The sequence below is a fragment of the Salmo trutta genome, chromosome 18 (assembly GCF_901001165.1).
Source record: "Salmo trutta chromosome 18, fSalTru1.1, whole genome shotgun sequence".
Classification (NCBI taxonomy): Eukaryota; Metazoa; Chordata; class Actinopteri; order Salmoniformes; family Salmonidae; genus Salmo; species Salmo trutta.
This window is the reverse complement of record NC_042974.1, coordinates 58,973,606-58,983,902: the sequence shown is the minus strand read 5'-3', so window position 1 is coordinate 58,983,902 and position 10,297 is coordinate 58,973,606. Positions and strand designations below refer to the sequence as shown.

Sequence of the window (10,297 nt, the reverse complement as noted above, 5' to 3'; positions counted from 1 at the left end):
CTGCCTTGTTCAGGGGCAGAACAACAGATAATGGACTAGATAAAGGAGCCTTACGTTACTCCTTATTGTCCAAGGACCTTACATGTTCTGTTTCAAGGCGAAGTGACTCTAGCAGCCAAAATGGCCAAATATTCCATCTAAATGTGAATCGATTCTCAATTACGTTATGGTTCGAGAAACAAAGCCCTCTACTTTCATATCACATTAAAATAATTTCACAAATGCAAAATACAATGTTTTAACCAGTTTTAAAACAGTTATAGCTGAGGAACGCTCAACTCTGTAAGCTTATATCAAGGTGGAGTTGAGTTTTGATAACTGGTCGCGTGATTTTCGAACAACAACATTGAGTCACTGTCAGTCAATACTTGTAAAAAAATGTCAATTCTGAAAAACCTACGTTTGTCCTGTACATATGTTTTAATAACTTTTATCGAATACAACCAAACTTTTTCCTCATCTGTAGTCAGTATGCATTTTGGAAACATACAGTGGGGGAAAAAGTATTTGATCCCCTGCTGATTTTGTACGTTTGCCCACTGACAAAGAAAGGATCAGTCTATAAAATCATGTGTTTTTCTGGATTTTTTGTTGTTGTTATTCTGTCTCTCACTGTTCAAATAAACCTACTATTAAAATTACCGTAATTTCCGGACTATTAAGCCCACCTGAATATAAGCCGCACCCACTGAATTAAAAAATATATATTATTTTGAACATAAATAAGCCGCACATGTCTATAAGCCGCAGGTGCCTACCGGTACATTGAAACAAATTAACTTTACACAGGGTTTAACGAAACACGGCTTGTAACAAAAATAAATAGGCTTTAACGAAACACGGCTTGTAACAAAAAATTAAAAATTAGCAGTAAGCTTTAGTTGTCTTTTTGCACTGAGTCAATTCCTCACGCTACTGTTTCGAATGTCTTATCATCGACTCATTAAGACCAAGCTCCCGTGCAGGAGCTCTATTTCCTTTTCCAACAGCCAGATCAATCGCCTTCAACTTGAAAGCTGCATCATATGCATTTCTCCGTGTCTTTGCCATGAGGGTGACAAAATGACTACCGTAATAAGTTTGAGAGCGCTCGATTTAATCTAAACAGTAAACAAAAAAGTTGTTTGACCTTAAACTGTTCGGCAATTTCATTGGTCTAATGAAAGCTTCATGCCGCCAAAAAACTGAGCACCTCACAGAATGTGTTTTTTTTTAGAAAAAAAAATTGAAAGCGGGGAAAAATCAATATATTAGCCGCGTCATTGTTTAAGCCGCGAGGTTCAAAGTGAGAAAAAAGTTGCGGCTTATAGTCCGGAATTTACGGTATAGACTGATCATTTCTTTGTAAGTGGGCAAACGTACAAAATCAGCAGGGGATCAAATACTTCTTTCCCCCACTGTACTTAATGGTTTACTTCATATTATGAAGCATGTCTTACCTTACTTGAAAATTTGACCATAGAAAGGTGGAGGCAATTATTTTATAGACTTCATAGGCAGTGCGCGAGTTACAGGTTTGGGGAAGCATACAAAAGATCTATGTCAGTTAGATCATGTCAGTTAGGATTTTCATATGTGCATTTTCGTGGAACAGTTTCATTTAAATAATAGCATTTTAGTTTCTCAATCATTGTCATGTGGTTAATCATAAAATGATAAAAGTTAATTCAACTAAGGCAGAGCACCAGCCTCTGCCGTATAGACACATTGATACACCGGGATCATTGGTGGCTAAATGAGCACTTGGTCTATAACTCCATTGTCAACTAAGTAAAAATAGCCTACATAAAGCTGACAAAAACCGTAGATAATATGAATGAGAATACTGTTTTTATCAATCACATCTAAGCCTGTCATCCTCCCTTTTCTATCTGTCTTGACTTGAGCTATCACTAGTGAAGTGCAACATTGTATCAAATCAACTGGATCTGGCCTGAAGCAATTGTTTACAGACAGATTATTTCACTTATAGGTCACTGTATCACAATTCCAGTGGGTCAGACGTTTACATACGCTAAGTTGACTTTGCCTTTAAACAGCTTGGACAATTCCATAAAATGTCATGGCTTTAGAGGCTTCTGATAGGCTAATTGACATAATTTGAGTCAAATGGGGGGTTCCTGTGGTTGTATTTCAAGGCCTACCTTCAAACTCAGTGCCTTTTTGCTTGACATCATGGGAAAATCAGCCAAGACATGGCCACATGGCCTCAAACCATTTTTCTCTACGTCAGACACGCACTTTCAACATTAAGATAATTAAAGCATTTTTATATTTTTTTCTAATGCTTCTATGCCTTTAGTTTTCTATGTAGACCAATTTATTTGTGAATTCTGAAAAGCTATCCAAGGATTGTTCCATAGGGTTGTGTTTTTAGTGAGTGATATTGGTTCTTGTTAGAATAGGTTTCACTTTCGTCCATATTGTTATAGTGTTCTTAACTATGACGTTGTTAATATTCTTAGCTTTATCCTTTGAAAATAGGCAAGTGAAAAGATTCTGAGGATGAGCATGCACATCTTCAATATGTACCCATTGTTCCTCTTTAGTGCATTTAACCATATGTCGCAAGTAAAAGCCTGGATGGTAAAAACCACCCTCCGACTTAAGATATAAAACTTTATTACCGTATCACCGAAAATACACAGAACAAAAATAAACGCAACAATGTTAAAGATTGAGTTATGGTTCATATATGGAAATCAGTCAATTAAAACATGTATTACAGTGTTTTACAGGAAGTTTATGCTGCAACCGTTAGTGGTAGCATTCTGTCATTACACCACACTAACGCAAGGGGGAGTTAGAACGCTGATTTATTGGTAGTCTAAACTGTCGCAATTAATGAAGGCATTTTCAATCTGAGAGTATGTTCTCTGGCACTAGAGTCATGCGTCAGGCAACAAAAAAAACTGTCGGTGGTCCTGGAGTTAAGAGAGAACTTGGGTAAATACAATGGGGGAATTTCACTTGACATGTGGACTGATGATTTTTGAAAAATAGGCACCGTTGGCTTTTGGTTTCTTTCCAGCTAAAAACAGAAATGAATAATTCTAAATAACAAACTGGCTTTATTTACAAATTAATAAGAATGTCTCACTCCATGTTCAAGAATGGCCTTCCCAAAATAGTTGGTAAGAGATTTTTGGTATACCGATGGTTTATGAATTGACACGTAATTTTCCATTTATTATAACCTACTGCAGGCCTAAAACCTATGGGTTTAACCTTCTGAATTAATGATTATATTGAAGATAGAAGCCGCCCCTTAATGAGTTCACGAGAGCCGATCTGTTATCCAACTATTATTAACCCTGCATTTAATTATATAAAAGCCCCTTAGATTCTCACAGACCAGATTTGCCCTAACAAATGCTTTGAATGTTTTTACCATGTTAATCTGCTTGCGTGTGTTCAATTATTTGTGACATTGTGGTTACAATGAAGAATGTAAACAAGCTTCTTTTTTGTAGCGAATTCAATAATATATTTGTACCACTTTAGATGCTGTGTTTTTATTTACAGTGGTGATGGACAGCTGGAGGCATTTTGAAACATTTTTTTTCACAAGTGTACTGTAGCAGGTGTAGCCCATCATGCAAACAATGTTTCCATGATGGGCTATTAGCAGGACAATAGACTCTTCATATATCAATATATTTACAAAATGGTAGTTTAATAGCCCAGGACTGTAGGTGTGAAAATCCCCCTAACAATTCCAGTGGGTTAGAAGTTTACATACACTATGTTGACTGTGCCTTTAAACAGCTTGGAAAATTCCAGAAAATGTCATGGCTTTAGAAGCTTCTGATGGCTAATTGACATAATTTGAGTTAATTGGAGTTGTACCTGTGGATGTATTTCAAGGCATACCTTCAAACTCAGTGCCTCTTTGCTTGACATCATGGGAAAACTGCCATAAAAAAGCCAGACTACGGTTTGCAACTGCACATGGGGACAAAGATCGTACTTTTTGGAGAAATGTCCTCTGGTCTGATGAAACAAATATAGAACTGTTTGGCCATAATGACCATTGTTATGTTTGGAGGAAAAAGGGGGATGCTTGCAAGCCGAAGAACACCATCCCAACCGTGAAGCACGGGGGTGGCAGCATCATGTTGTGGGGGTGCTTTGCTGCAGGAGGGACTGGTGCACTTCACAAAATAGATGGCATCATGAGGTAGGAAAATTATGTGGATATATTGAAGCAACATCTCAAGACATCAGTCAGGAAGTTGAATCTTGTTTGCAAATGGGTCTTCTAAATGGACAATGACCCCAAGCATACTTCCGAAGTTGTGGCAAAATGGCTTAAGGACAACAAAGTCAAGGTATTGGAGTGGCCATCACAAAGCCCTGACCTCAATCCTATAGAACATTTGTGGGCAGAACTTAAAAAGCGTGTGCGAGCAAGGAGTCCTACAAACCTGACTCAGTTACACCAGCTCTGTCAGGAGGAATGGGCCAAAGTTCACCCAACTTATTGTGGGAAGCTTGTGGAAGGCTTCCTGAAATGTTTGACCCAAGTTAAACAATTTAAAGGCAATGCTACCAAATAATAATTGAGTGTATGTAAACTTCTGACCCACTGGGAACGTGATGAAAGAAGTAAAAGCTGAAATAAATAATTCTCTCTACTATTATTCTGACATTTCACATTCTTAAAATAAAGTGGTGATCCTAACTGACCTAAAACAGGGAATTTTTACTAGGATTAAATGTCAGGAATTGTGCAAAACTGAGTTTAAATGTATTTAGCTAAGGTGTATGTAAACTTCTGACTTCAACTGTATGTATGTGTCTTAGAGCCTTTCCATAAGTCCACTCAAGTTTCTTCAACTGTCTTCTGACTGTGATTAGAGCAATGTTGTGCGGTGATGCCAGCAGATTCCAGATTGCCTTTGCCTATCGCTCATCATCTTCAACCATCAGTAAGTTGATGGCTTGAATAGTTTCGCTGGAAATTGAATACAGTGTAAAAATATGCAGCATAAGACCAGCAGTTGATTTATTTAAGCATTATTAGGCCTACTGTACCTTTTAATTTTCCTGGGATTTCGCGTGGAGGCTTAACATAGGCGAATAGCACTGTCTGTGACCATAACCCCCACGTCTAGCAGTATTTTACTGACATGTTTAATTATTAATTATCCACCCCATGTTAACTAATCTTTTTCTTTCTTATTCTCCTTTTTTCTTCTCGCTAAATAAAAGGTACTGTAGTTGCCCAGATACTTCCCACCTTTCCCTCAGCTATACAGCCATGGCTCTTCCTATAACATCTGCCTCCATCTAATCCTTGTTTAGTGTTACTAAATCAGTCTGTCAGATGTATAATTTTTAGTTTTTCCTGGAATAGAAACACCATAATTTTAAGCTAAATTTCTTAAAATCAATCCCATATACTATGTTATGGGTACACGCAATGCCGTCTGGTGTAGGCCAAATAAAAATGTGATTCACATTTTCAAACAGTCCATTTACATTTTCCAATGGGGCTATACATTTGGGTGATGTTTTTTTCTTGCCTAAGTAGCCTCGTTTCACTGCCAAAAATAAAATGAAACCATGTAGTGTTCAGCGAAATAACACAATGTCAAATACAGGTAGCCTAGTTAAATATTTTAAATTCAATCACATTAACTGTTACTTTCTTGCGGGAATTCCACTAACGGTCCGTATGTAGCCAAACGTAGCTGCTGCTCATTCCGTTTGCTCGAAAATTGATAAATGGTTAAAAATAAGTAAGTCCAACATCTATAGAGAGACATACCAGCTCTACTGGTAGTACTGCTACTACCAGCAGTACTACAGCTGCACCTGAAGACACAAGTTGTTCTGCTACCACGAGCACATCCAATGCTAGCTCAGTAATTCTACATTTGTTGCTAGCCCAGCTGGCATGGACACTGACATTTGTGAATCTGATGCAGCTGAAGAGCTACTGCCCCCTTACCCGGGAAAGCACCGAACAACAGACAGGGATGTTGGACCATCGAAGTGGCGCAAATATGATGAGAACTACATTGATTTGGGGTTTACTTAGATTGGGAGTAGTGCCTTTCCTCAGCCACAGTGTGTTATCTGTAAAAGTACTATCTCACAACTCGATGAAACCTTCACTCTTGCACAGACGTTTAGAAACGAAACATGCCAATTTGAAAAAATAAGCCACGGGAATTAAGACAACTTTCGAGTAGTAAGACGTATAAAAGCAACAGATACCATTAATTAGAAGGGGCTAGAAGCGTCTTATATGGTGAGCTACCGAGTGGCTAGGACAGGCAAGCCCCATACTATTGTGGAGGACTTAATAATTCCCGCTGCCGCAGATATGACTGGGACAATGCTGGGGGAAAAGGCCCAAAAAACTTTACAGACAATGCCTTCATCAAACAACACTGTTTCATGACGCATCAGTGAAATGGCAGGATATGTTTTGAAACAATTACTGCTTTGCATACAAGCCAGGGAATTCTATGTGTTACAGCTGGATGAGTCAACAGATGTGGCAGGCCTGTCACTGCTCCTGGTATATGTCCATTACGTTTATGGGGGAGTCAATTAAGGAAGACATCCCCTTCTGCAAACCACTGGAAAACAGAACAACAGGAGATAATATTTTTCAAGTACTGGACAGCTTTTTAAAATCAAATGGACTTTGGTGGTCAAGATTTGTTGGTATCTGTACTGATGTACCATGACAGGGAGACATACTGGAGTGGTAACGTGCGTGCAAGCAGTTGTTCCCAACGCCACTTGGTTACACTGCAGCATCCAACGAGAGGCTCTTGCTGCCAAGGGAATGCCTGACAGCTTGAAAGACGTTTTGGACACTACAGTGAAAATGTTTAACTTTGTTAAGCAATGATATGGGCACCGACCATGTACCGCTTTTACAACATACAGAAATGCGCTGGTTATCAAGGGGCAAAGTATTGACATGCATTTTTGAATTGAGAGACAAGCTTAAAGTTTTTACTGACCATAATTTTCACTTTTCTGACCGCTCGCGTGATGAGTTTCTCACACGACTGGCCTATCTGGGTGATGTTTTTTCTCACCTGAATGATCTGAATCTAGGATTAAGTTGGCTATCCTCTCTGTCTGCATTAACAAGGACAACACACAGGTCTTTCCATTGTATGATTTGTGTGCAAATTATCTCAAGCTTACGGACAATGTCAAATGTGATTATAACGAAGCACCTGAGTGAGCTGGGTGTGCAATTACACAGGTACTTTCCCAAAACGGACGACACAAACAACTGGATTCGTTATCCCTTTCATGCCCTGCCTCCAGTCCACTTACTGATCTCTGAACAAGAGAGCCTCATCGAAATTGCAACAAGCGGTTCTCTGAAAATGTAATCAGAAGCCACTGACAGATTTCTGGATAGGGCTGCGCTCAGAGTATCCTGCCTTGGCAAATCAGCTCTTAAGACACTGATGCCCTTTGCAACCACATACCTATGTGAGTGGATTCTCGAACCTCACTAGCATAAACTAAATACAGGCACAGACTGTGTGTGGAAAATAGTTTAAGACAGACTCTCTCCAATACAGCCCAACATTGCAGAATTATGTGCATCCTTTCAAGCACACCCTTCTCATTAACCTGTGGTGAGTTATTCACAATTTTTGATGAACAAATATGTGAGATGGTTAAATAAAGTGCAAAATTATTGATTATTATTATTATTTGTGCTCTGGTCCTGTAAGAGCTGTTTGTCACTTCCCATGATCCGGGTTGTGACAAACTCACACTCAATCTTATGTTTAATAAATGTATTGTGTGTGTGTGTGGCAGGCTTACAATGATGGCAAAAAAACACATTCTGTGTACGCTGACACTGGTGCTCGAGGTTGAATGTTTGAAGGGGTACGGGACTATAAAAAGTTTGGGAACCACTGCTCTAGTACATCCAATATTAAAAACAGTCAAATGCTTCTCAAAGATGCCCACTGGTGGTCAAACTAGCACTAACTAGCATTAATGGCAACAATGGCTGACACTTAACAACAGGTTAAAGGCTACTTGTTTCCTTCTGTCTTTCTTCTGGAAGAATGTTAGTTCAATGGATAAAGGAACTGGATAATTTCTTTCCAAATGCCACCCTATTCCCTTGAAAGTGCACTACGTTTGACCAGAGGCCTAGGCACAGTATAATGTTGATACATTAGTTATGAGCAGTGGATTGGGCTGATCAACTTTAGTACTTAGTGAATGTCTTATGAGAAAATAATCAAAAGTTATGAGAATGTTGCATTTTGGCTGACTGACCTTGAACTTCGCAATTCATATCAAAGTTTATTATAGGCCTATAGGCTGGGCGCAACTAGGCTATATATTCTAATACATAGGATTACGTGTATATCAACATAGCTTACATATATATGGATTATATATACACAATGCTATTACATATTACTTTACCTGCATTTTTTATGTTGGATATAGGCCTACCCCTGAGTCATATTGGCATGCAGCATGTTTAGTGCATAGAGGCAGACCGTCTATCTGCTTGGTCTCTAGGCTAGTTGTCCACGGAAAATATTTAATGAAGGTGAAAGCCAAATCATTTCACAACTGCTTTTTTTTTTTGAATAGGCAGTGAGAATTAATTTTCATCATTGTTGCTTATCAGGAATATGATGTGCCGAGGACCATGGCAATAGAGGGCCATGTGGGTAATGGGTATAGGGGCTGAAAGGCCACATATAGACTGTTGAATGTCTATTTTTTTTTACTTCTAGAAGCGCCAATATCGATGTAACAATGTTTATATAAGCATTTCTATACATACACTTGTTTTCTGCCATGAACCTTTATACACCCCTAGAAAACAGTTATAAGAGGTCAACTCTGGTCATGGAGTCCCCAAAAATATGTTTTTGTTGTTTTTTTTGTAGCTCAGTCTTATGGCTTGGCACAAATAATCCTATGCATGAATTAAACGGTTATGTAATCCCATACCCCTGGTGGCCATGGGGTGCTCAGTAGCGCCACCAACAGTTGACTTTTCCCCAAACTTTTTTTTTCTTTATCAAGAATAGATTAGCATATCCGAATGTTATTTGACATGATGGTTTAGTAAGGGGTCCTTATTAAATCAAAATAATCACATGTCAAGCTTAAATAGTTATGACGAAAAACACATTTCAAAAAGTGCGCTACTTCAGACATTGAATTGGCATGTGCTGATGCAGTACGGCGTTATGTATGTCCTAATGAATGTACATATCATTCTACACATCAATTAGAATGATATTGGCGATGATATTGATAAAAAAAATGTTTTAAAACGTTTAGGGTTAGATGATAACTACAAAATGGCGCCACATTTGTAGTTCACAACTTTTCCCGTTTCTGTAACGTAAGAACTTCTGTTACATCAATTATTTAATAGAATCCAACAATGTTTACGACATTCGAATGAAAGTAACATTGCGCAAGAATAATTTATGAATAGTTTAAAAATGTAATCAGTTAATTCAGAAACATAGTCTCTTACGTCACAGGCATTGCGATGCACATAACCAAAACAAATTGACTGAACGACCAAACCGAAGACGTGGCCAAACGCTGTGACAACACAGATATATATATACGTGCATGTTCACAATTCTCCCGCTATGTCAGACCTGCCTGCATAAGTTAAAAAAAATTTAATCTAATTTTAATAATAATACGGTGTTGCTAATAGTAGCGTTAAGAGTATTTCACTTGCAACTGGCCTGTTCAGTATGGGACAACCCATTTCAATAGGAACATTTCCAAGTTTGCAGCTTAACACACAAGGGCTATGCATTATTCTTCCCAAAAGATGTCATGGGTCATAATTGGGTCAGCATAATAAAATACAATAATCACTTCAATCATTCTGTGTCCATACTTTTGATGATTAATTGCGAGTGCCTGTAGATTCTAGGCAACATTATTTTTCAACTAACCTGTTTCATCTGCAGCTGATGGAAGTCAGTTCTTGTACTCAAGTACAAGTAAAGTAGCCCTCTCAAAAACTACTTGAGAGTAAAGAAGTAACTGGTCAAAGTACTCAGTACTAGTTAAGCATTTGTACATCTCATACATACATAAGGAATCGTTGACTTAAAAGCCCATGACTAATGTACTGATGTAGCTCCATCAGGATGCAAATGATTACTTGAAAATAAGGATAGCCTTTTTTAGTTTTTTTTATTAACTAAACTAATAAGCACAGTACATTGCAGTTTAACAATGTTTAAATCGGAAATCACCAGGTGAAACAATAAATAGTTCTCCCCGCCAATGGTTC

General features: G+C 38.2%; 1 pseudogene; it reads left to right on the top strand.

Moving 5' to 3' along the window:
* Nucleotides 1–10,297, top strand: part of LOC115152704 (inactive tyrosine-protein kinase 7-like) — a 47,944-nt pseudogene that overhangs the window by 1,569 nt on the left and 36,078 nt on the right.